Genomic DNA, 24,513 nt, shown 5'->3' on the forward strand with positions numbered 1-24,513 from the left:
ATCTGCCGGGCACGGTGGCTCACATCTGTAATCCCAGCACTTTGGGAGGCTGAGGCGGGCAGATCACAAGGTCAGGAGATAGAGACCATCCTGGCTAACACAGTGAAACCCTGTCTCTACTAAAAATACAAAAAAAAAAATTAGCCAGGTGTGGTGGGCGCCTGTAAACCCAGCTACTCAAGAGGCTGAGGCAGGAGAATTGCTTGAACCCGGGTGGTGGAGGTTGCAGTGAGCCGAGATCACACCACTGCACTCCAGCCTGGATGACAGAGCGAGACTCCGTCTCAAAAAAAATGAAAAAGAAAAAGAAATAGTTCTCTATCTTGATTCTAGTGATGCCTATACTAACCTACACACAAGAGAAAATGACACAAACTATACACACATGTTGTACCAATCTCAGATGCCTGGTTTTGATATCGTACTATAATTATGTGAGAAGAAATAAGAAACTAAATGAAGGATGCACGAGAAGTCTCTGTACTATCTTTTCAACTTCCTGTCCATCTACAATTGTTTCCAAATAAAAAGTTAAATAAAAAGAAAAGGCCATAGCCAGTAAGAAAACTGGGATTCCAGTTCTGACTCTTTGCTCCAAAATCCTGGTGTTCCAACCAGGTCAAATTATTCATAGCACTGTGTGTACCATGACATTTCATATTTCCATGTCTTTGCACATACGGACGTCTACTGAGGCTACCCTTCCCTCACCTAGGTAACTTTTCATTTCCTTTAAGTTCCAATTCATATAGCTTCTCCTTAAGGAAGCTTCCTTGACTCCCCATCCTGAGATCACTGCTCTTCCTCTGCACTTCCTGTGCACCACACTTATTCAACTGAATTGCAATAATTAGTTTACTTGCTTTCATCTCCTGTCATGTACAAGCCACAGAATTGGAGAACAATTTTGCAAAACATATCCAGTAAAGGACTTAATCTGTAGAACATATAAGGAAACCTTACAACTCAATCATAAGAAGACAAACAACCCGATTTTCTTTAAACGGGCAAAAAAATCTAAACATTTCACCAGAGGAGCCATGCAGGTGGCAAATAAGCACATAAACTGAAGCTCAGTATCATTCGTGTTGATGGGAATGCACAAAAAAACACAATGAGATATCACCATACACCTATTGAAATGAAAAAGATGGGCTGCGCGCTGCGGCTCACACCTGTAATCCCAGCACTTTGTGGGCCTGAGGTGGGCAGATCACTTGAGGTCAGGAGTTCAACGCCAGCCTGGCTAACATGGTGAAACCCTGTCTCTACTAAAAATACAAAAATAAGCCAGGCATGGTGGCAAGCGCCTGTAATCCAGCTACTCGGGAGGCTGAGGCAGGAGAATCGCTTGAACCCCGGAGGCGGAGGTTGCAGTGAGCTGAGATCACGCCACTGCACTCCAGCCTGGGCCACAGAGTGAGACTCTGTCTCAAAAAAAAAAAAAAAAGAAAGAAAGAAAGAAAAAAAGAAAACGAAAAAGATAGACCATACCAAGTGTTGGCAAGGAAGTGAAGTGCCTGGAATTCTAGTACACAGCTGGTGGTGACATAAAATGGTACCCGCTCTCTAGATGACAGTTTGGCAGCTTCTTTAAAAGTTACACGAACGCCCACCATATGACCCAGCCATTCTACTCTTAGGAGATTACTCATGAGAAATAAATACTTATGTCCCACAACATTTTTTTCCACAAATGACTCTAATGGCTTTAATAGTCCAAAATTTGAAACAATCTAAATGTCTGTCAACAGGTAATTGGATAAATGAATTGTGGTATATCCACAACTAGGACTACTGATACACACAACATTGATGAACAGCAAAATAATTATGCTGAATGGAAAAAAAATGCATGCTCTATAATTCCATTTACATAAAGTTCCAGAAAATGCAAACGAATCTATAGTGTGAGAAAGCAGCTTAGTCTAGTGGTTGCCTGGGGCTGGAGGGCAGGAGATGGAAGGGGGCAGGAGGGAGAGATAAAGCTCAGAAGGACACTTTTAGGGGTAATCATTATGTTTATTAACTTAATTGTGGGAATAGTTTCATTTGTGTATACATATGTCAAAACTCACCAAGTGGTACAACTTAAGTATGTGTAGGGTTTTGTCTGTCAATTACACCTCAATAAGGGTATATGAAAAAAAGACTAATGGGTACCAGCTAATAGACATCTACTTTGTGGGGAAAAGGTAGGTATTATTTGGCCCATTTTACAGATGATGAAACTGGGTCAGAAAAGCGGGTCAGAAATGGGTCAGAAAGTGGGGAGGTCATGCAGCTATGGTCAAGTCAGGCTCAGCCCCAAGTCAAATGGCTTCAAAGCTGGGCCCTTTTCTCCATACTGTGATGCCTTTCTACAGTGGCAAATTCCCAACCTGAAGCCACAGGCTGTAACTCCCTGGCCTAAGCAAGACCTCTATGAAGGCTCCAAAGGAGAGTGAGGGGCTGGGGTTGCAAGAGATCTCCGGCATCACTGAAACGACACCCTCTCCCTCTTGGGTTGCCACTGCCACAAATACCTCCAACAGCCAAAGTCAGCCCATCCTGGGCCAGATGGGCTAAGGCAGGAAGGGCTGTGCCTGCTCCCCAGGACACCCTGGCCTCTAGTGCCATGGCGGTTTTGTGTCAAGGACCTGACCAGACAGTCAGCAGAACAGACTCCACTTCCTCCTATGCTACAAACAAGATCCTTCCCCTTTCTGGGCCTCCATTTCCTCGAGTGAAAGATAGATGTCTAACGATCAAGCCTTCCAAAGAGCTCTTTCGGGTCTAATTCACGTTCTGAGTGCCCTGCTGAGCCAAAGCTGAAGGCAGAGCATCACCTCCACTTAGCAGTGCCTCCCCAAATCACTCCCTCTGCCACTCTGCCTCCTCCTCCCCTCAGCCCTGTGCCTCAGCAAGTCTCTTCCAAAGACCCTGACTCTCTCCCCCATCTGCTGGTTTGTGCCCCAGTTAGCAAGTCAAGCGCTTAAAACTCTGTGTTCAGGCTAGGCACAGTGGCTCTCACTTGTAATCCCAGCACTTTGGGAGGCTGAGCCGTGTGGATCACCTGAGATCAGGAGTTCGAGACCAGCCTGGCCAACATGGCAAAACCCCCTCTCTACTAAAAATACAAAAATGAGCCAGGTGTGGTGGCAGGCGCCTGTAATCTCAGCTACTTGGGAGGCTGAAGCAGGAGACTCGCTTGAACCCGGGAGGCAGAGGTTGCAGTGAGCTGAGACTGTGCCACTGCCTTCCAGCCTAGGCAACAGAGCGAGACATCATCTAAAAAAAACCAACCAAACAAACAAAAACAACAACAACAAACAAACAAACAAAAAAAACACCTCTTCAGGAGTCTGGGAACGCCGGACACAGAGCTACTTGAGACATCATTTCTCCCTTTAGAGTTCTCGAAGGAAAGGCTGGACATGAGTGGTGACAGAGCGGATGGAAAAGAGAAGGTCCTAAGCAGCCTTGAAGTATGGAAGCTCCTCCTCTTGTCCCTGTCAGATCTGTATGTCCAAGTGTGGGCCAGAGTTTCTTGCCCAAACAAGCTGAGATATTTGGCAGGGCACATAGTAGGCTTTCAGTAAGTATCTGTGGAACTGAATTCAATCCCTCTAGCCAGAGGAATAATCTCTTCCCGAGTTGCAGAGGAAAAGTAAGCATATCTGTCTTTGCGCACTTCCCTGGAAACAGTTCTGAGAGTCCAGAGACTGAGATGCCCCTTGCTTCTAACTGGCGGGGAGATTTGGGGGCCCAGTGCCACTGGGCCTCACCTCCTGGGGCATCAGCTGAATGAGAGGACTACGCTATAGCACTCTCTAAATGCTCCCAGCTCTGGTGCTATCTTACTGTACAAGGAAGAGCCCTTGGGGTTTGAAAGGAACAGTGCAGCATCTTGTAAAGCTCCAAGCACTTTGAGCTGCAGCTGTTCACAGAGCATCTGAGATGGAATGATATTCCCCGACGGGAGAGACTCTGTGTGTCAGAACTGGATTTTGGAACTACCCCGTGGGCAGGTGCTTGCCATAAAGAGCACTCACTAGCTTTGAGAAGCTGTGGAGGTCACAGACAGCCTTAGTGTATCTCTTTTGCTTATGAGCTGTGAAATCTTGCAGAAGTCTCTTTACCTCTGGGAGACCCAATTTCTACATCCGTGACATGGGATAGATACCTTGTTAGCTCATCGCAGGACTAAACGAGATAATGTAGACAGATCACAAAACACTGCCAGGAACCATCACGAGCTCAATCAACAGCCTCTTCCCTTCCTTCCCTTTGTCATAAATAGACCTAAACGTTCTCAGAATAAGATCTTAGTTAGGTCGGGCACGATGGCTCACACCTGTAATCCCAGCACGTTGGGAAGCCTAGGCGAGTGGATTACCTGAGGTCAGGAGTTCCAGACCAGCCTGACCAACATGGTAAAACCCCCGTCTCTAAATAAAAATACAAAATAATTAGCCGGCATGGTGGCACATGCCTATAATCCCAGCTACTCGGGAGGCTGAGGCAGGAGAATCACTTAAACCTGGGAGACGGAGGTTGCAGTGAGCTAAGATCATACCACTGCACTCCAGCCTGAGCAACAGAGTGAGACTCCATCCAAAAAAAATAAAAAATAAGAAATAAGATCTTAGTTGATTTTGCTGACCAGAAAACCAGGCCTCTGATGGCCTTAAGTCCAAACACACTAGAGAGGTACTTCAGGAAGTAAGTACACTGGAACTTCAGATACAGGGGAAGGACTAGGAAGGGAAGAGGCAGGGCTGGCACCTGGAGACCACCCACCATGTTCCCTGCCAGTTATACGTAAGCTCCTTGATGAGGCAGCCTCCTGAGCAGCGCTCCATCCTCCACCCCTCAGCCTGAGCTCCCTTCCTCCCAGGAGTACGTACTTTCTCCTCAGGCACTGGTAATCACCAGCTCAGTGGCCTGGGGTTCTTAAAATGAGGGTGTGGGACCAGATGGACTCTGTAGACCTTACCACCTTTATAATTTTCTGAACCTACAGTTCTACAAAGATAAACTGGTGCTTAACGGATGTCCCACCCGCTCCCTATCCCTCCTTTGGGACACATGAAGAGATTCAGGAAGCAGAGGGAGGGGGACAGAGGCTGGGACTTCGTTATGCTAATTTATTAGCTCTAATCTGCTGCAACAGCAGGGCTTTGAAGAAAGAGGCTTTTGTTGCAATTTCACATTTGGCAAGAAGTCCCCTACACCCGCATTAGAGATTATGAGTCAAAAGCTCTGATTTCAGTTCCGGCTCTTACATCCTGCATTGCTGAGGCTCCCTTTTCACACTTCTCTGACCAACTTCTTGACTTTTCCGGGAAGGAAATGTGCCCCAGATGTTGGTCAGTCAGTGGTGGGTTTTCATCTGCCTTTATAAAACAGTGTCAGTAACCAAAGGCTCCCCAAGGAGCCAGAGCCAAAGAGGGAAATGCAGCCAACTTCTCTCTACCACTAAACCAAAGGTTGCCCAGTCAACCAGGCCCCTCTCTACAGGGGCAGGGAGGCTCACTGGATGCAAAAACATTTCTATTTTCATGATTTTATGGGACCCTCACGATTGTTGTATGAAATAATGACGGAAATCTCACGTTCATTTATTCATGCAACTCATGTTACTGGGCACCTACCGTTCACAGGTGAGGAAATGAAGGGGTGCATAAGGGAAGTGGTTTGCAGGATGCCTCACAGCCTGGGGTAGAGTAAGCCCTGAAACCAGCAGCTTGCTTATCTAATCAGAATTTCTAAAACGAAAAAGCCTTGGGTTGTAGCACTTGCTCATTTCCGTGGCATAAGTTTTCCCATCGTGGTCAGTTTCAATCCACCCATCGTTTTTAATCATTTTTAACAAGCAGTTTGCAAAATTCTTGAATATATAAAAATTGGGAAACAGAGAGAGTTTCCAGATTGAGGGGGGCAAGTTCTCCTTCTGCCTCACCTTTCCACCTCCACGCAGGAAAAATCAACATCCTATGGAAGCTTAAAGAGTAACCTTAATAGAAAACCACCCGGAGGATTGTTAACAGGGGCAGGATTTCAGATATATTGTATTTTCTTCCACAACAGTATTTTTCCAATCATCCTATGAGCATATAGTTCTTTATCATCAGAACATATCTAGGTCATTAAAATCAATTTTTAGTGAGCTTCCCAGAATGTTTTGGAATAACCTCTCTGCATAATTTGTGACTCCGTCACCCTTGGGTTGAAAGAGAGAGAGAGCGCAGCACAAGCGCGCATGTGTGTGTGTGTGTGTGTGTGTGTGTGTGTGTGTTTCCCAAGAGCTCCCCTGCAGAGCAGAGGAGGTATATTTAAGTTAAGCATTCACCTGAATCTGGTGCAGTCTTACCTGGAGGATACATTTATTCCCTTGGGAATTCGAATTTCACCAGCAACTGAGAAAATACAACTCCCATCAAGATTCCAAAAGACCTGCTCTGACAAACCAGAAGCCTTTGGCCACCAAATGACCTTGCCTCCCAATGGGCGGAGGCTGAAGCAGATGGTTTAACTGAACCAGAAACTAACTGCTGCTTATTTCCTGAGAAGGCCCTCTGCCTCCTGCCCCTGCAAAAAGGCATTGTGTCCTCTCTTCCTCAGGCTGGGATTCAAGGGGTCTTACCTCAGCACTGGGATGGACACCTGGCACCAGGGCTTGGGACGGCTCAAGGGGGCCAGTCCATTTCAGCTGGGCTCCATGACATTCACCACTTCTCCCTGGACTGCTGGCTGCAAGGCTCTGTGCAATTGGCTCTCCCCTTGCCTGCAGGGGGGAAAAAAACAACAACAAAGCGAAGTTTACCAGAAGCACGTAGGTTAATACATCCAGGAGGAAAGAGTCTTTGCTCCTCCCACTGCCAGCTCTGATCGCTGGTGCTCCTTTCAGAACCACCGCCCTCACCTGGGGCAGCCAGCCTCCTTTCCAGGACCTAAACCAGCTACATGTTCACCCAGACTCATCCCTCTGGGGCTGTACAATTTGAGAGTGAGTTGCAGATTAGGCAAAGCAAACTCAACTACAGTCATGGAATCGTTGTGCTACACACTACTCATGGTAAGAGAAAGCAAGGGTTAGAAAGCTACAGATAGGGCCCAAGACTTGTGTTTAGAGAAGGCCTGCAGACAATGGATTTCAATCAACAACTACATCAAACTTGTTCACAGTCTCCTTTGACCTATAGTATGTTGTTTATGCTGTTACAAATGTGAATTCATGCCTGTAATCCCAGCTACTTGGGAGGCTGAGGCAGGAGCATCGCTTGAACCCGGGAGGCGGAGGTTGCAGTGAGCCAAGATCGCGCCATTGCACTCCAGCCTGGGCAACAAGAGCGAAACTCCATCTCAAAAAAAAAAAAAAGTGAATTTAATTTCTAATTCATTTTGGAAGCATTTTTAACTGATTCTAAATTTTCAACCCATATATTATTATAGTTGTCTGAATAGAGAGCATTTGTTTTTAAAGTAATTGTTTTTCCTTGTGTCAAAAAAATGTATGTTCAATCTATAAATTCTAGAAAATATAATTAAATGAAAAGGACAAAATGTACCTATTCTTTCTTCATCCAAGATAACTATAGATAACATACTCTGCCTGTTTCTTGTTTCTATTTTTCAGATTATTTATAAAGATGTAATAAAGCTGGGCATGGTTTAGTGAGTACTGTGTCATTAAGTAATCTTCAGCAGCATCATTCTAATGGCTACATGATATATAGGTACCATGGGTCTCCAGTGAGCCATGTATAGCACCCCACATAGCTACACCATAAATTGTACCCAACCCTCAAAGGCTGGACATTTAAGTCACCTCCAACCTTTTGTTTTGTTTTGTTTTTGGCTAATGGCAAATAGTGTTTGAAACAAAATCTTCCAGGGATCCCCACGATTATTTTCCTCAGACAGTCTTAGGAATAAAATTGTGCTGGGTCAAAGACTTTCCAAATTGTTCCGGCTTCTGAACAGTCTTGGCATGCTACTTTCAGGACTACTGGTACCATAGAAACTGCTCCCAGCAATGAAGAAATGTGCCCATTCCCCTAACACTCCTCTCTCCCCCAAGCCCCTCCCTCACCCACACATCCTCATTCACCCAGGGTAACCATTTCTAGTGGAAATGAAGGTGGAGTTCTCAAAGTCTGACTTTTCATTTTTCATGCCCACACTCAGCTCACCCCCAGCCTAAGATAAGACCCACTATGCTAAATGAACTCCGCTAATCAAGCTTAGGAAAGAGGGGTACATGAATGATAATTCGTAAGGAGAGAAAGAGAAACCCATGGAGGGACAGGGGAGTGATAGATACACAAGGACAGTGTCCAGGGCAAAGAAACCCTTCGATACAAAGAGAAACAAGAGTCATCCCATGAGGCAGCAGATGCTGACAGACAGAACTGCAGCGGAAGTGAGCCATGCGATGGGTGGTAACGTCAAGACCTCACAAAGATTCAGGGCAAACAACAAAGGTATCCAGTGAGATGGAAAATGAAAAAGTTGCTTGAGGCCTTGAGCACTTTGCTGCCTTTATAATTAATGCTAACAAAACACCACGAGCCAAGGTCACTGTGGGGAAAGAAGAGCAGTCAGGGAAGAGGTCTTAACAGGCAAACAGCTGAGCTAGTGATCAGCTAGGAGCCACCCACAAGGAGCCTTCCTGGGGGAACAAGAGCAAAGTGTTCCTGGGGTGGGAGTGGGGTGGGCACTACTGGGCTGACTGCTCTGCCTCCTTAACAGGAAGAAAGACCCCACTCTCCATCTCGCCCTAGCCAGCCTCTTGTATCCTTCCTTTCACTCCAGGCCACACCTTCAGTGAGAGATGGATAATTCTCCTACACAGATAACTAGGTTTCTCAGCCCTGTGACCCAGGCAAAAGCCTTGGGGACCTGTCTCATGCCCCTTTCCAGCTGACCCGCCCTGTGCCCTGCCACTCGCATGCACCCTACACTCCAGTCATAGCAATTTGCAATTCATGAGGGAATGGGAGATTCCTTTCATGCTTCTTAAGTCCTTTGGAAAACGGTTTGCAGATCTCCAATATTTAGGCACATCATTCTACCTGCCTACCCTGCCCCTACCCCACCTACTCATTCACCTGGACTTCCCCTGATGGACAAAGAGTAGAACTCTGACTTAAAGACAATTCATCCATACATGAGGAAGCTGGGCCAATCTGACACTTTTTCAAAATTGCAACTATGAAAAAAAACTCTAGTCAGCTGGTGGTAGACCCTGGAGTTAAGGGAAAGGTATTGGTGGAACCGTGACAGGCAAATGCCATGCACAAGATCAAGTGATGGGACCGGGCGCAGTGGCTCATGCCTGTAATCCCAGCACTTTGGAAGGCCAAGGAGGGAGGATCATCTGAAGTCAGGAGTTCAAGACTAGCTTGGCCAACATGGTGAAACCCTGTCTCTACTAAAAATACAAAAAACAAGCATGGTGGCGTACACCTGTAATCCCAGTTTCTAGGAGGCCGAGGCAAAAGAACTGCTTAAATCCAGGAGGTGAAAGTTGCAGTGAGCCAAGATCAAGTCACTACACTCCAGCCTGGGTGACAGAGTGAGACTCCATCTCGGGGAAAAAAAAAAAAAAGATCAAGCGATGGAGCTACAGGGGGCTCTATGGAAGGAGAGGAAGCTGGCCTACAATGAGAGCAGGGCAGAGGCCCAGGGAGAGGTCACAGGACACCATGCAGGCCCAGGACAGTGGGTATGTAGTGAGTCCAGTGGCCGTGAGGCTCGTCTGTGCATACTTCTTACTCCTGCACGCACTCCCTGACCCCCTTCAATTTGGGAGGGTGTCTCTGTTTCTTGCAACCAAATTGTTCCACGTACAACAATCTCTCCAAGGCCCTGAGGCTGCAGCAATCTTGGGTTGGGAAATCAGAACGGAAAGAGCAGGACTTATTTCCAGCTCTGCTCAACACAGCAAATCTATGCAAACTAGAGGCCTGGTACTGAGGGCAGGTGCTGCAAGTAACCCAGCCTGTGAGGCCCAGGCAGGAAAAGAGTTAACATGGACCTGGATTTCTTCATCTTGTGCAAGAGCTTGGTTTAAATGGGCTCTGGGGTCCCAGCTAGCTCGGGCTCCTGAAGCCTAAGGGGGCTCTAAGTGAGACTAGGGGCTCCCCTATGGCCTAGTGCATGTCTTGGGCAGGGCTTGGGCCATCCATTGTAAGCACTCAGTCTTTTTAAAACAAAAAAAAATTTTTCTCAAATTTGTAGCTGAATTTAGATAGATAATCAAAATCTACTGGATGAGGCCAGACGCAGCGGCTCATGCCTGTAATCCAGCACTTAGGGAGGCCGAGACTAAGACGGGTGGATCACCTGAGGTCAGGAGTTCAAGACCAGCCTGGCCAACATGGTGAAACCCCACCTCTACTAAAAATACAAAAATCAGCCAGGCGTGATGGTGGGCGCCTGTAATCCCAGCTACTCGGAAGGTTGAGGCAGGAGAATCACTTGAGCCCAGGAGGCGGAGGTTGCAGTGAGCTGAGATAGTGTCACTGCACTCCAGCCTGGGCGACAGAGTGACACTCCATCTCAAAAAAAAAAAAAAGAAAACAAAAACCTACTGACAGGGCCAGGCTAGACTGCTAAAGTGTAGTCGGATGACTCTTCTATTTTAAATTCTAAAGTTGTTTTTTTTTTCTATTAAGTAGATTATATAACTTCCTCCTATTGCCATACTGGGCACTGCAGATTCAGCTGATCATAGGCTCTGCACGCCTCCTACCTACTCACATGCTTCCTGGCCGCTTTAACACAGTTTCCACTTAATTCACAACCCCCTGTAATCTGTCACCACAAGTTCTGCTCTCTGAGCTCCCTCCTATCCCACAAGGGTCACTGGGCCTGACATCCAGATTTGGTTTCTCTACTTTCCTCTCGAGGCCCAGTCAGCCAAGATTGTGCTCAACTCCTTCCTTGTGCTCAAGGCCTGTTCTCTGCTTTATCTCTTGGGGCACTGTACTGTCCTCCAACCCTAGAGCCCCTGGCAGCAGCTCAGCCAATCCCCTTTCTCCTCCACCCTTAGACCCAGAAGCACCTAGATGACACAGAAGATGATTCTAAGGAAGAACTTAAGTGACTCCTTCTTGCCTCCAGCAAGCGTTTCCTTGAAGTAGGTGTACAATGTGTGAGGCACCGACCACAGACCCAGAACCAGGATTTGGAGAGCCCACCAGGTACCAAGGAACCCAAAGAAGTTCATAAATTGAGTCAAGAATTTCATGGCCCAGCCCCTCAAAGCAGAACCAATGCTCAAGGGCTCTATGTTGAGTCAGAAAACAGGTTCACCTGTCACAGGAGTAAGGCTGTGGCCCCAAGCCCCTGGCTTCAAGAAGCAATCCCCACTCAGCACACTGGAGCCTTAGGGTGAGATAACCATTTTAACCCTGCAGCCATTCTTCCACATTGTCGGAGATGTGAGCAATGGTCCTGATGATGTTTGAATATGGAAGCTAAATAAGCTAAGAGCTTTTATTGATCCTTGTGCATAAAACGTTCCAGAATCTGGGTCTCTACAAATCTGCTGAACACAGCAGTCAAATCAGAAGACACTGCCCCCAAAACACAATAAGAACGTCTGCTAAGATAAGGAGACCTCCCGGATTATTTCTGTCCCCCTGTTCCTCTCCCAGGGCTCACATCCCTTCTTGATGGTTCATGTGGGGAGCCCAGATCCAACATGACGGGGCTCCTGTTCTAGACCTCATAATATTCACCACAAATGTTCATTTATTTTTAATTTCAATTTTTTTTTTAGCAACTACTATGTGCCAAGATAAGATCCATTATGCCAGGCGCTTTATGTACTAAGTTATTCATTTGTTCCTCACACAATCCTATGAAGCAAGGAATATTTTCTCCATTTTCAGATGAGGTGACGACAGCTTTAGTGACCAGCCCAGGCACAAAGCAGGTAAGTGACTAAGCCAGAGTTCCACACACAAAGCTGCCTCCCACAGCTGCCTTCCAGGGGCTTGTCTTTATCCTCCCTCTAGTGCTAGGCCAAGAGATTTCAGCAAAGAGCTGAAACTAAGTATGAGTTGCACAGTGAGGACATGGGTGAGCTCTGACAAAAAGAGAAATGGTGTCTGCATTTAGAGAACCAGAAAAGGGAAGTTCTTCTGCCAGTGCCATATGCAAAATTTCCAAAGGAGGGTGCCTCTGCACATTTATTTGATGGTGTTGTTAATATGTTCTCTAGAGCAAACAATTATTCAGCTTTGATTGCATGCCTATTTTAGGTGCCAATCTGGATACAGGGGGAGACACTGAGCCTTTATTTATTTATATCTTTATTTATTTATTATTTTTATTATTATTATTATTTTTTTGAGACAGAGTCTCACTCTGTTGCCCCAGCTGGAGTGCAGTGGCACAATCTCAGCTCACCACAACGTCCGCCTCCCACGTTCAAATGATTCTCCTGCCTCAGCCTCCCGAGCAGCTGGGATTACAGGCACCTGCCACCACACCTGGCTAATTTTTGATATTTTTGGTAGTGACAGGGTTTCACCATGTTGGCCAGGCTGGTCTCGAACTCCTGACCTCAAGTGATCCACCAGCCTCGGCCTCCCAAATACTAGGATTACAGGCATAAGCCACAGCGCCCAGCACAGTGAGCCCTTTTTCAAATCAAAGCAACACACACCCGTGATTTTTAAGGTCCAGTGGTACTGCAAGGCTTGTAAGGAGAAACAGCAGGCCCTGCCCCACCCTCCACATCCCTAATTCTGTCTTTCAACTCCTGTATCTATTTCCAGAGTCATCTCAGTGTATCTAAATAGCATGCTTATAGTTTTTCAATATTAGATATTATTCATAGACTTCCTATTATAGAAAATAAGGATTTAGCTCCTTACCACCATTCCATATACCACCTCTCCTGTCCCACATTCTCCCAATAGTTATAGCATTTTTAAGTCAACACTAATAAGTTACGTTATTAAGTTACATTATTTTGTCAAGTAATTATTAAGTTACATTATTACAACCAGATAAATTATTGTTCATAGCTGAGCCATGTGTGGTGTTATGATTAATTCCTTTCATGTACATTTCTTAGTTGCCATTTGTAGAGTCCATTATCGCCTCAGTTGTTTGTTTGCTTAACTTTCTATGTACTTGTCACAAATTCAGCCCTCAACATTCCAACAAAATTATAAAACTCATCACAGTACACCAAATATACCGCTATGTACTCATCTTTTTCTTAATTCTTAAAAATCTCCCTTCTGGAACCTTCCATTCTCCTCCTTCAACCTGAAGTGGTTGCTCTCTGTGCTTAAAGGAAGATCCCATGTATTCTTAGTTTACTCTCTGGTTTTGGAGAAACAGATGCATCGTAGATTCCTCAAAAAAGGCTGTCTGGGAGATAAAAATCATTGAGACTTCCCATACCTGAAAATGCCATTATTCCACCCTCATATTTGATTAATAATTTGTCAGGATATAATTTCTCAGTTGGAAATACTATCCTCTCAGAGTTTAAGGAATGGCTTCATTGTCTCCTAGCTTCTGTAGAGATAGATGATGTCAATCATATTTCTATTCTTATATATAATCCATTTGTTTTGGGGGGAATTCTCTCCTGTCGAGAAGCTTTTCTTCTGGCGTGTGTCTTTTTCTCAAGTCATAGCCCCGGGTACTCAAGCGGGCTTTTCAATGTCCTTCAGTTCTCAAAGTTTTTCTTATATTATTTCTTTATTAAATTTTCCCTTTCATTGTCTCTATTCTCTTTTTCTGCAAGTCTTACTATTCTGATGTTGGGCTTCTTAGAATAATCCTTTTTTCTTTTCTTTTATTTTAGTTGGGAGGGACAGGGTCCCACTCTGTTGCCCATGCTGGAGTGCAGTGGTACAACATCAGCTCACTGCAGCCTCAACCTCCTTGGCTCAAGTGATCCTCCCACCTCAGCCTCACAAGTTGCTGGAACTATAGGCATGCACCACCATGTCTGGCTAATTTTTGTATTTTTTAGTAGAGGTGGGGTTTCACCATGTGGCCAGGCTGGTCTCAAACTCCTGGGTCCAAATGATCCACTCACCTTGGCCTCCCAAAACTCTGGGAATACAGGCATAAGCCACCGCACCCAGCACATTTTCTTTCTTTCTTTGACTTTCTGCAAGGTTCCGTAAGCTTTCTTCAATTCTATATTCCAAACCCTCTACTGATTTATTCTTCTATCACACTTTTAATTTCCAGTTCTTTCTTAGTCTCTGAATACTCCTCTTTGTTGCACATTGCTTTTATTTTATTAATGTAACACATTCTCTTATCTCTCTTAGGTTAGTAATTACAGGTTTTGTGACGTTTTCTTCTGCTCCCTATATTTCCTCTATTTCTTGTGAGTTTCTAGTGTTGTTGTTTGTCTCTTTTAATTTCTGCCTTTCATGTTTCAAACTTTTCTCAAATATCTGGTTATCATTAGCTGTCTTTTTAAATTGAAAAGTGAGACACTAAAAACTGACCGGATGTTCTGTGTGCATGATCAGTACCTCTGAGCTGGTGGATCTTACGGGAGGGTGATTGTGAGTCAGCTGTACATTTTGTTTGGAACACCCTAAATATCAATATCTATAGGCTTCTTCTCTTGGGCTGTTAAGTTTATGCAGAAAGACTCCTCTAGCCTCATGACTAGGGAAAGCAGAATCTGACTCTAGTATCCAGCACCGTGTGACAGAAGCAGAAAAAGTGCTGGGAGCAGCGAGAGGCCTCACTGGTGAGCGTGTAGACTTTCCCTCATTCCCTCTGGTACAGAACGGCGTTTCACATATGCCCTTCTTAGCCTGGCCTGCTGTGCCTGATCTTAATCAGGTCTTAAAACTGAGCATGTTCCTGGAAAGAGCCTTAAAGGAAATATTAATTACCAGGAAGAAAAAAAATACACACACACACACATTTTACAGGCATAGATTTATAAGGAGTCTCACATCAGTCCAAATCAGGTTTCGCCACCAAATGGGTTAAGAATAAAGCTTCACTTTCACAAATTTTTGGACTTGAAAGTTGCAGATAAGGGCTTGTTTGTGTATGCATTTCCTACACCTCCAGTCACACTTGGGACATTTTTCACAGGGATTTTTCTCACTCTGTGGGGCCGGCTGCTTGCAACAAGATACGAAAAAAAATGAGGTAGTTGAGATGTGGGTGCAGGGGGAAGGCAAGGCTCCACAGACAGACGATCTAAGGACACAGTCACTTGGCAGATTTGAGTCCCAGTTCTATGCTAGCAAGCTGTGTTACTCTGAAAAACTTGCTTAACCTCTCTGTGCCTCAAAAATCACAAGCATTCCTACACACCAGCAAAACATAAGCAGAGAGCCAAATCATGAATGAACTCCCATTCACCGTTGCTACAAAGAAAATAAAATACCTTGGAATAGTCCTAACAAGGAAAGCGAAGGACCTCTTCAAGGAGAACTACAAACCACTGCTCAAGGAAATAAGAGAGGACACAGGTTGGGCACGGTGGCTCATGCCTGTAATCCCAGCACTTTGGGAGGCTGAGGTGGATGAATCACAAGGTCAAGAGATCGAGACCATCCTGGCCAACCTGGTGAAATCCCGTCTCTACTAAAAAATACAAAAATTAGCTGGGCGTGATGGTGCGCACCTGTAGTCCCAGCTACTCAGGAGGCCGAGGCAAGAGAATCGCTTGAACCCGGGAGGTGGAGGTTGCAGTGAGACAAGATCACGCCACTGCACTCCAGCCTGGGTAACAAGAGTGAGACTATGTCTAAAAAAAAAAAAAAGAGAGAGAGAGGACACAAACAAATGAAAAAACGTTCTGTGCTTGTGGACAGGAAGAATGAATATCAAGAAAATGGCCATACCACCCAAAATAATTAATAGATTAAATGCTATTCCCATTAAACTACCATTGATATTCTTCACAGAATTAGAAAAAAACACTACTTTAAAATTCATATGGAACCAAAAAAGAGCCCATATAGCCAAGACAATCCTAAGCCAAAAGAACAAAGCTGGAGGCATCCCACCACCTGACTTCAAACTATACTACAAGGCTACAGTAACCAAAACAGCATGGTACTAGTACAGAAACAGACACACAGACCAATGGGACAGCATAGAGGTCTCAGAAATAAGACCACACATCTACAAGCATCTGATCTTTGCCAAACCTGACACAAACAAGCAATGGGGAAAGGATTCCCTATTTAATAAATGGTGCTGGGAAAATCGGCTATCCATACACAGAAAATTGAAAATGGACCCCTTCCTTATACCTTATACAAAAATTAACTCAAGACGGATTAAAGACTTAAATGTAAAACCCAAAACTATAAAAACCCTAGAAGAAAATCTAGGCAATACCATTCAGAACATCAGCAGAGGCAAAGATTTCACAACAAAATCATCAAAAGCAATTACAACAAAAGCAGAAATTGACAAATGGGATCTGATTAAACTGAAGAGCTTCTGCACAGTAAAAGAAACTATCATCAGAGTGAACAGACAACCTATAGAATGGGAGAAAATTTTTGCAATCTATCCATTTGACAAAGGTCTAATATCCAGAATCTACAAGGAACTTAAACAAATTTTCAAGAAAAAAAACCCATTAAAAAGTGGGCAAAGGACACAAACAGACATTTCTCAAAATAAGACATTTATGTGGCCAACAAACATATGAAAAAATGCTCAACATCACGGATCATTAGAAAAATGCAAATCAAAACCACAAGAAGATACCATCTCATGCCAGTCAGAATGGCAATTAGTAAAGTCACAAAACAACAGATGTTGATAAGCCTATGAAGAAATAGGATCGCTTTTACATTGTTGGTGGGAATGTAAATTAGTTCAACCATTGTGGAAGACAGTGTGGTGATTCCTCAAAGATCTAGAACCAGAAATACCATGTAACTCAGCAATCCCATTACTGAGTATATACTCAAAGGAATATAAATCCTTCTATTATAAAGATACATGCACGCATAAGTTCATCGCAGCACTATTCGCAATAGCAAAGATAGGGAATCAACCCAAATGTCCATCCATGATAGACTGGATAAAGAAAATGGGATACATATACACCATGGAATACTCTGTAGCCATAAAAAGAAAAGAGATCATGTCCTTTGCAGGGACATGGATGGAGCTGGAAGCCATCATCCTCAACAAACTAACACAGGAAGAGAAAATCAAACACCATCTGTTCTCATTTATAAGTGGGAGATGAAGAATAAGAACACATGGACACAGGGAGGGGAACAACACACACTGGGGCCTGTCAGGGGGCCTGGGGCAGGGACAGCATCAGGATAAAGAGCTAATGCATGTAGGGCTTAATACCTAGGTGATGGGTTGATAGGGGCAGCAAACCACCATGGCACATGTTTACCTATGTAACAAACCCACACATCCTGCACATGTATCCTGGAACTTAAAATAAAATAAAATTTTAAAAAACCTCTCTGTGTCTCAGTTTCCTCATGTACAAATTTTGGGTTATTCCAACTAATTTTGAAGTGTCATTGTGAGGATTTTGTTAAATTCAGCCAACAAATGTGGATGATGCCTCTGATTCCTGAGGCATTGCTCTGGGTCCTAAAGAAATAGCTGTGAGCAAAAGAGATAACATCCTTGCCCTCACGGAAACAAGTTCCTAGTGAGAACAGACACACGGTAATAACTCAGATGGCCACCTACGCTATTGAAGAGCAACGAGGCGAGGCGGGATAAAAGGGAGAGAGTCAAGTATGATGGTGGGAGGAGACAGGCATGAGATTATAATCTTATATAAGGCTGTCAAATGGCCTGTTTGACAAGGTGACATTTAAATAGAAACCTGAAGAAGAGATGGAAACAATGGGATACATGAAGGAAGGTGTCCTGCCTGGAGGAAGCAGTGGAAAGGCTCTGAGACCAAAGTGTGCTTTATGTCTGAGGAGTAGGCTCAGTGAGGTGAAGCAGAATGAAGGGGTGGAAAAGAGCAGGAGATGAAGTCTGCAGGGTCTGAAGGTTGGGTCACACAGAACCCTGTAGGCCTTTCTAAGAACTGGCTCTGAGTAAAAGAGGAAGCCTTTGTTGGTTTTTTGAGCAGAAGAACGACATATTACTACAACTTTTAAAATGATCACTCTGGTTACTGTTTTGAGAACATACCACAAGATTCTAAGCAGGAAGCTCAGTTATGAAACGATTCTAAGAGAAGAAACAGGTCTCTGTCCTGAACCAACAGGAATTTGATGAATTGAGTAAGTAGTTGGTTTCTTAATTTATTGTGAAAGCACAGCTGACATGGTTTGCTAACAGAGTGGGTGCAACATGAGAGAAAGAGAATTTAGAATGACTCCAGAGTTTAAGCCCTAGAAGATGGAAAGATGAAACTGTTGTCCACTGAAATGAAGATGGCTCTTTTAGGGAGAAAAGCAGCAGTTCGATTTTGGGCTTGTCATATTTGAGATGCATATTAGACGCCTAAGGAAACTTATCAAGTAGATGGTTGAATATCTGAGCATGGAATTCAAGGGAAAGGTGTGGGTTGGAAACATAAATTGAGGGTTGTCAGTAAATGGATGATATGAGATTGCCAGGGCATGAGGAGACAGAGAAGAGGCCAAGTCCAAGGGCCACTCCCGGGGGCACTCCACAGTGACCAAGTAAAAATGAGCCAACAGATAATTGCTTGAACCCAGGAGGCAGAGGTTACAGTGAACTGAGATCGCGCTACTGCACCCCAGACTGGGTGACAGAGTGAGACTCTATCTCAAAAAAAAAAAAAGAAAGAAAAAGAAAAGAAAATGAGCCCACAAAAGAAACTGAGAAGGAGAACCCAGTGAGAGAAGAGGAGAAGCAAAGACAGTGATGTTCCAGAAGCCAAGAGAAGAAACCATTTCAAGGAGAATGGAATGGTCAACTGTATCAAAAGCGGCTGATCAGTCAAGATAGGGCCTGAGATGTGACCACTGGATTTGGCAAGAGAGGACACTGGTAAGCCTAAACGGTATGGTTTTGGTGGTGTGATGGGTACAAAAGACTGATTATATTGAGTTTAACTGAGAATGAGAGAAGCGGGAGTGCAGGGTGCAAATGCAGACAACTCTCTCCAGGAGCAGAAAAATTAGGCGCACCCCCTCCCTCTTCACCTCCTGCCGTGAGTAAAAGCTTCCTGAAGCCTCACCAGAAGAAGACGCGGGTGCCATGCTTGTATAGCCTGCAGAATCACGAGCCAAATAAACCTCTTTTCTTTATAAATTACTCAGTCTCAGGTTTTCCTTTATAGCAATGCAACATGGACTAATAGAGTACCCTTATAAAAGAGGCTCTGGAGAACTAGTGAACCCTGTTAGCATGGGAGGACACAGTGAAAAAGCACCATCCGTAAATTAGGAAGCAAGCGCTCACCAGACGCCGAATCTGCTAGTGCCTTCATCTTGGACTTCCCAGCCTCCAGAACTATGAGCAATACATTTCTGTTGTTTATAAACCACCGCTTATGGTATTTTGTTATCACAGCCTGAATGGACTAAGACAAAAGGTATGAAAGTTTTCTTCCAACTGCCATTATTTTTTCAGGTAAGTTTAAAACAAGGTTATCAACTGACAGTATGGATGGAGAAGGTGTTAGAAGAAGAGAAGGTGGGAAGATGGGGAAGATGGGGAAGGTGTTAGAAAGAGATAAAAAGGTGTGAAACAGTCATCTAGATGACAGAGGAATGGTCGTGGTTCTCTACCATCATTCACCCGAATTAACAGCACAGGTTAAAAAAGAGATACTGATGCCCAGGTCAACCTCACAAAGACTTTGATTTCATTAGTTTAAGAGGAATTCAGGCAGTAATATTTGTTATAATTCCCACTAGTAACACTAATGACAGCCAGGGTTGAGAACCAACGGACCAACAAAATGAAGCGACATGGCCTATGTCCACCAATGTCCACTTAAGAGTCATGGTCAAGAATTACAGCCAGGCACGGTGGCTCATGCCTGTAATCCCAGCACTTTGGGAGGCCGAGGTGAGCAGATCGCCTGAGGTCAGGAGTTCGAGACCAGCCTGGCCAACACGGTGAAACCCTGTCTCCACTGAAAATACAAAAAATGAGCAGGGCATGTTGGCAGGTGCCTGTAATCCCAGCGACTCAGGAAGCTGAGGCAGGAGAATCACTTAAACCCAGGAGGCAGAGGCTCCATGCAGTAAGCCGAGATCACGCCACAGCACTGCAGCCTAGACAACAAGAACAAAACTCTGATCCAGGATGACACCATGCTTTTCTACGGTCACACTCAGATTTGTGGAGTAGGTATGGAGTTCAAAGAGCTGGATTTAGCCAGGGCTAGATGAGATACTTATAAAGCATACAGCATGCCTAGACACGGTAAGAGTTCAGTAAATGAAAGCTTCTACATTTGTTTTTATCACCACCTAAGTGACACACAACATGCATGCAGCAAATAAAATCCCGTTTTTATCTCATTCAAATGATTCACCCAATCATATCATATCACAGAGTTTTAGAGTCATTTGTGAATAACTAAAACCACAAATGTACATCCTTAACTATCAAAGTGGTCTTCTCCAGTTCCTTTTATTTGACACTGAGCAATGCACAAAGGGTCTCTGGACTTCCCAGCAATCCCAGAAGTCACAGGTCACCCCTCCTCCCACCTACCTGCTGTCTGAATTTGATAACAACAGTTTTGTACCATTTTGTGACGCCCCTCCATCCACACTACCTGCAGCCTGCACTTTAGTGAGATCTGCCTTTGCAATTCCTGCCTGGTAATCTCTCCCACTCCCTCCGACGAGGCCCACTCCTGCTCCTAGCCCTAAGCCTGGAGCCCAGATACCTATGGAGAGATCACTGTGATGACAAGTGTCACCTCAACACCATCTCCCCGAGTCAGGCCTGGCTGGATTCCTGCCCATGTAAAACCACCTGCCAGGAAACGACTGCAGATTCTATCCGGACCCAAACTGAGTAGGCTCAAATGCCAGCAGAGAGGGGAAGCCCGAGGGCTCACCCGTCCAGGGAGCCTCCACTGTTAGCTCTGCCCTCCCTTATGGATGAATCTAATGTCACCCCCGCCCCAAATGCCTAGCAGATTCTTCTTCATTCTTTTAAAGCCTTTGAGGGTATCATCTCTCTTTTCTGGCCTTCCCTGCCCCTGCCTCCTGCTCCCTCCACAACTTGAGCAGCTTTCTTTCCTTTGTGCCCTCTTCCACAGGCCTGGCTCTCCTCCTAGTTCCTCCAGCGAGAGGCTGTATCTCATTTCTCTTTATATTCACAGCCCCTAGCAAAGTGGACCATCAGGTGGCCAATAACTGAGAATAACCATTCACATGTGCTGTGATATTCAAAATAACCACGATGTATTGGTCTCCAATCATGTGCCCAAAACTAGGTTAAGCACTACATCTAGGACTCACACCAGTGCTGTAAGGCAGAAAGGATGAATATAGACTAACATAGGAAACCGAGGACCAGAGAGGCCAAGCTGGCAAGCTTGCACAGCTGAGAAGTGGCACAACTGGAATTTAAACTCAAGTCTGTCTGGCTACAAAGTGCGTGGGGTTTTTTTCCAAATGATAAGGTCTTTCTGAGGAAGGTGACCTTGCAAATGGTAGTTAACAGGGAAGGCAGTGAGTTGCCTCCAAGCCCTCCTACTGTGAGTCACTGGATCTGGCTGGGGAGACAAGGGCAGGACTCTCCAAGTACAGAAGGATTCCCTGTGAGACGCCTTTGGTTCATCTCCTCCTGGCCAGATTTTTCCCCTCATTCAAATCTGCAGCCCAGAATAAGATGTTCATTGTGAAAAGCAAAAAGAGGAGCCGCCGTCACAAGCCCTCTGGCAGGAAGCATCTTCCGGGGATTCATTCCTCACGCTGTCAGCCACCACCTCCAGCTCAGGCCCAAGGCCAGCCTCCTCCCAGCACCCGCACTGTGCAGTCCACAACGGCAATCCCTGAGGCAGGTTCTTAGGTAACCGATGACTCAGCCCGGCTGCCGCATCACAGCTCCCTACCTGCCTTCTTCCCTCTCTCACCTGGAACAAATTCCTACGACCCTGGTTCCCAAAAGGATAAGACAAGAAGAACAAAGTCCCAAGCTTCACTCTCCTCCAGGGCTCAGATCCGTGAACCAACCCGGAGAATTTTCCCTCTTTCACCTGGCTGCTTGGTTTCATTTCCAAGGCTAGAAATGGCAGGTAGGAAAAAGGACTCTGGTGGAGCAGGAGGGCCCACTACAGCCTCACATGCTTCCCACCACGGGCTACTGCAAATCCACTGCCTGCTCTCACACCTTGATCTTACGGAGACAGCACCCACTCATCTCACTGCTGACTGGATGTGTTCTTACCTCAGTGGACAAACAGGAGCCTCAGGGAGGCTGAGCTCATTCCATGAGGCCTCCTAAGGGCTGGGCAGGATACTGGGCCCAGGGCTGTGCAGAGAACCCAGTCATCATCCCCACCATCCAGGATGTCATGGTCTAACATAGCAAACTTCACATAGCACAGTGAGCATGGCACAAGGGATCAGAGGTCTTCTCTCTCCTTTGTGGGCCATGAATTTAAGGGGGCTCCTCCAGAACTAAGGCTGGCTGGAGCTGAGGCTGAGCCAAAGGCGTTGGTAAAGCAGAGAGACCAGTGAGATAAGGAAGAAACAGATCTCTTCAGCAATATGGAATAGCCTGGGTCTCTCTCCAATGACCACACACACACACACACACACACACACACACACACACTCTCTCTAGTTTCTGAACCCCCAAGAGCATATGAGGCCCAAACCCACATCCTACAACCAACCTGATCCTTCCCGGAACAAACGTCAGGTGCCTCCAGCCACACTAGCTCAGTGCAGAGGTCTGGCTGCCCGCCCAGTTTGATGAGTGTTGTCAGAAGCCCAATTTCTTTGAGGCCAGGGCCTTGCCTTGTCCTCCTCAGTACTTCTGGAGAATAAAGCTGGCCACCCAAGTCCCCTGGCCACCCAAGTCCCCTGACAACCCTATCCTTCCTGTCCCTCTTTCAGACCACTGGCCTCTACCAGACGTGGCAGGGCTTGCTGGCGCGGCAGCTCCAACATTCATTCCTGTAGCTTGGCACGTCTGGAAGAGCCTCCTCCACCCTCACCAAGCTGTTGACAGCCATCCCGACGCAACTCCGGCCCAGACATTCCCCAGGAAGGCAGGCAGGAGCGGTCTCCCTCTCACCCAGGCAGGGGGAGAGCAGACACACTCCCTGCCTCCTCCCTCCCTCACTCTCCGCTGCCTTCACCGCAGCCTCCAGCCGGTTATCTGAGTCAGGGAAGCACAGTTTCTTGCCTGTTGACCAGGTTATTTGTCTGAACCCTGTAGGGGCTGCGCTCATGCCTGTGAAGGTTTTCACAGACCCCTGTGCGTGCTTTAACAGATGTACGCTCTCAGAAGAGCAAGGGGTGTGTCCACAATAACAAACCCTTCCGTGTGCCTCTTTCAAACTGTCTCATCCTTAGCGTCTATGATCTAATTTGAACATAAAAACTCATCTCAGGCTAGGCAGTGGCATAATTATTACCGCCTTTTATAGGTAAGGAAATTAGGGTTCTGATTAAGTAGCCTGGGGCCACGCGGCCGCTGAACGGTGGAGCCTGGACCATAACATAGGCTCTTACATTTACTTAAAAATGTACCTACAAAATGTACATCTAAAACATGTTTTATTTTATAGGTAAATATAAGTAATAATAAATACAAATCTAAACATAAATGTAAATGTATAAAATAGACTTATGTATAAAATATTTACCTATACAATTATTTTTACATTTTATGTTTCACAAAGGTGGCTGATTCCGGTCTCTGTGCACCACAAATCATAGCACAATAGAAAAACCACAGGCACGGCTGTTCAGGCAGCACAGAGAGCTCAAATCAGTTTTACCACCATGCGACTCTGGGCAGATAAACATCACTATGTTTTAACGCTCACCTTCTCTGTATCATTGTACTTTTCCCGCATCCCTTGCTGCTGAAGCAAGCACAGATCTCTCACCCTTAACCTCAGTTCCCTCATGTGTACAGCAGAGATAATTGTACCTGTGTGTGAGGTATTTGCATAAATGACTCTCAAATCCCCCATGGTGTTCATCCATCTGTATCTCCCCTCCCACTCTTCACTCCCCGGGAACCAATATCTAATGGCGCCTTTCAGAATAGCTTCAGTGGTCTTATTTAAGTAAGACTAGTTCATTATTTTATAAAAAGTCAATCAATATGCGAAACTATGTAGAGCTAAAAATCACCCAAGAGCCCTGTATCCAGGAAAAAATAAATGAATTAATTTCATTCCTCACATCTCCATATTTGTATATGGATAGAAGTGTGGAGGATGGAAGAAAGGATGTGTGAAAGGATAGATGGGGATTGCTTTATACAATAGCTGCCTGGGGTCAGGAGCAGTGGCTCAGAACAGTAATCCCAACACTTTTGGAGGCCGAGGCGGGAGGATCACTTGAACCCAGGAGATCGAGTCTGCAGTGAGCCGTGATC

General features: G+C 45.4%; 1 protein-coding gene across 1 annotated transcript in view; it reads right to left on the minus strand.

Moving 5' to 3' along the window:
* ST6GAL1 (ST6 beta-galactosamide alpha-2,6-sialyltranferase 1) overlaps positions 1 to 24,513 on the minus strand; it is a 142,711-nt gene that overhangs the window by 101,993 nt on the left and 16,205 nt on the right. Inside the window, exon 2 of the mRNA XM_011964355.1 lies at positions 6,629 to 6,769. The gene's annotated coding sequence lies outside the window, so the exon portion shown is untranslated. The remainder of the gene's footprint in view (positions 1 to 6,628; positions 6,770 to 24,513) is intronic.

This window comes from Mandrillus leucophaeus, unplaced genomic scaffold, assembly GCF_000951045.1.
Source record: "Mandrillus leucophaeus isolate KB7577 unplaced genomic scaffold, Mleu.le_1.0 Scaffold695, whole genome shotgun sequence".
NCBI lineage: Eukaryota > Metazoa > Chordata > Mammalia > Primates > Cercopithecidae > Mandrillus > Mandrillus leucophaeus.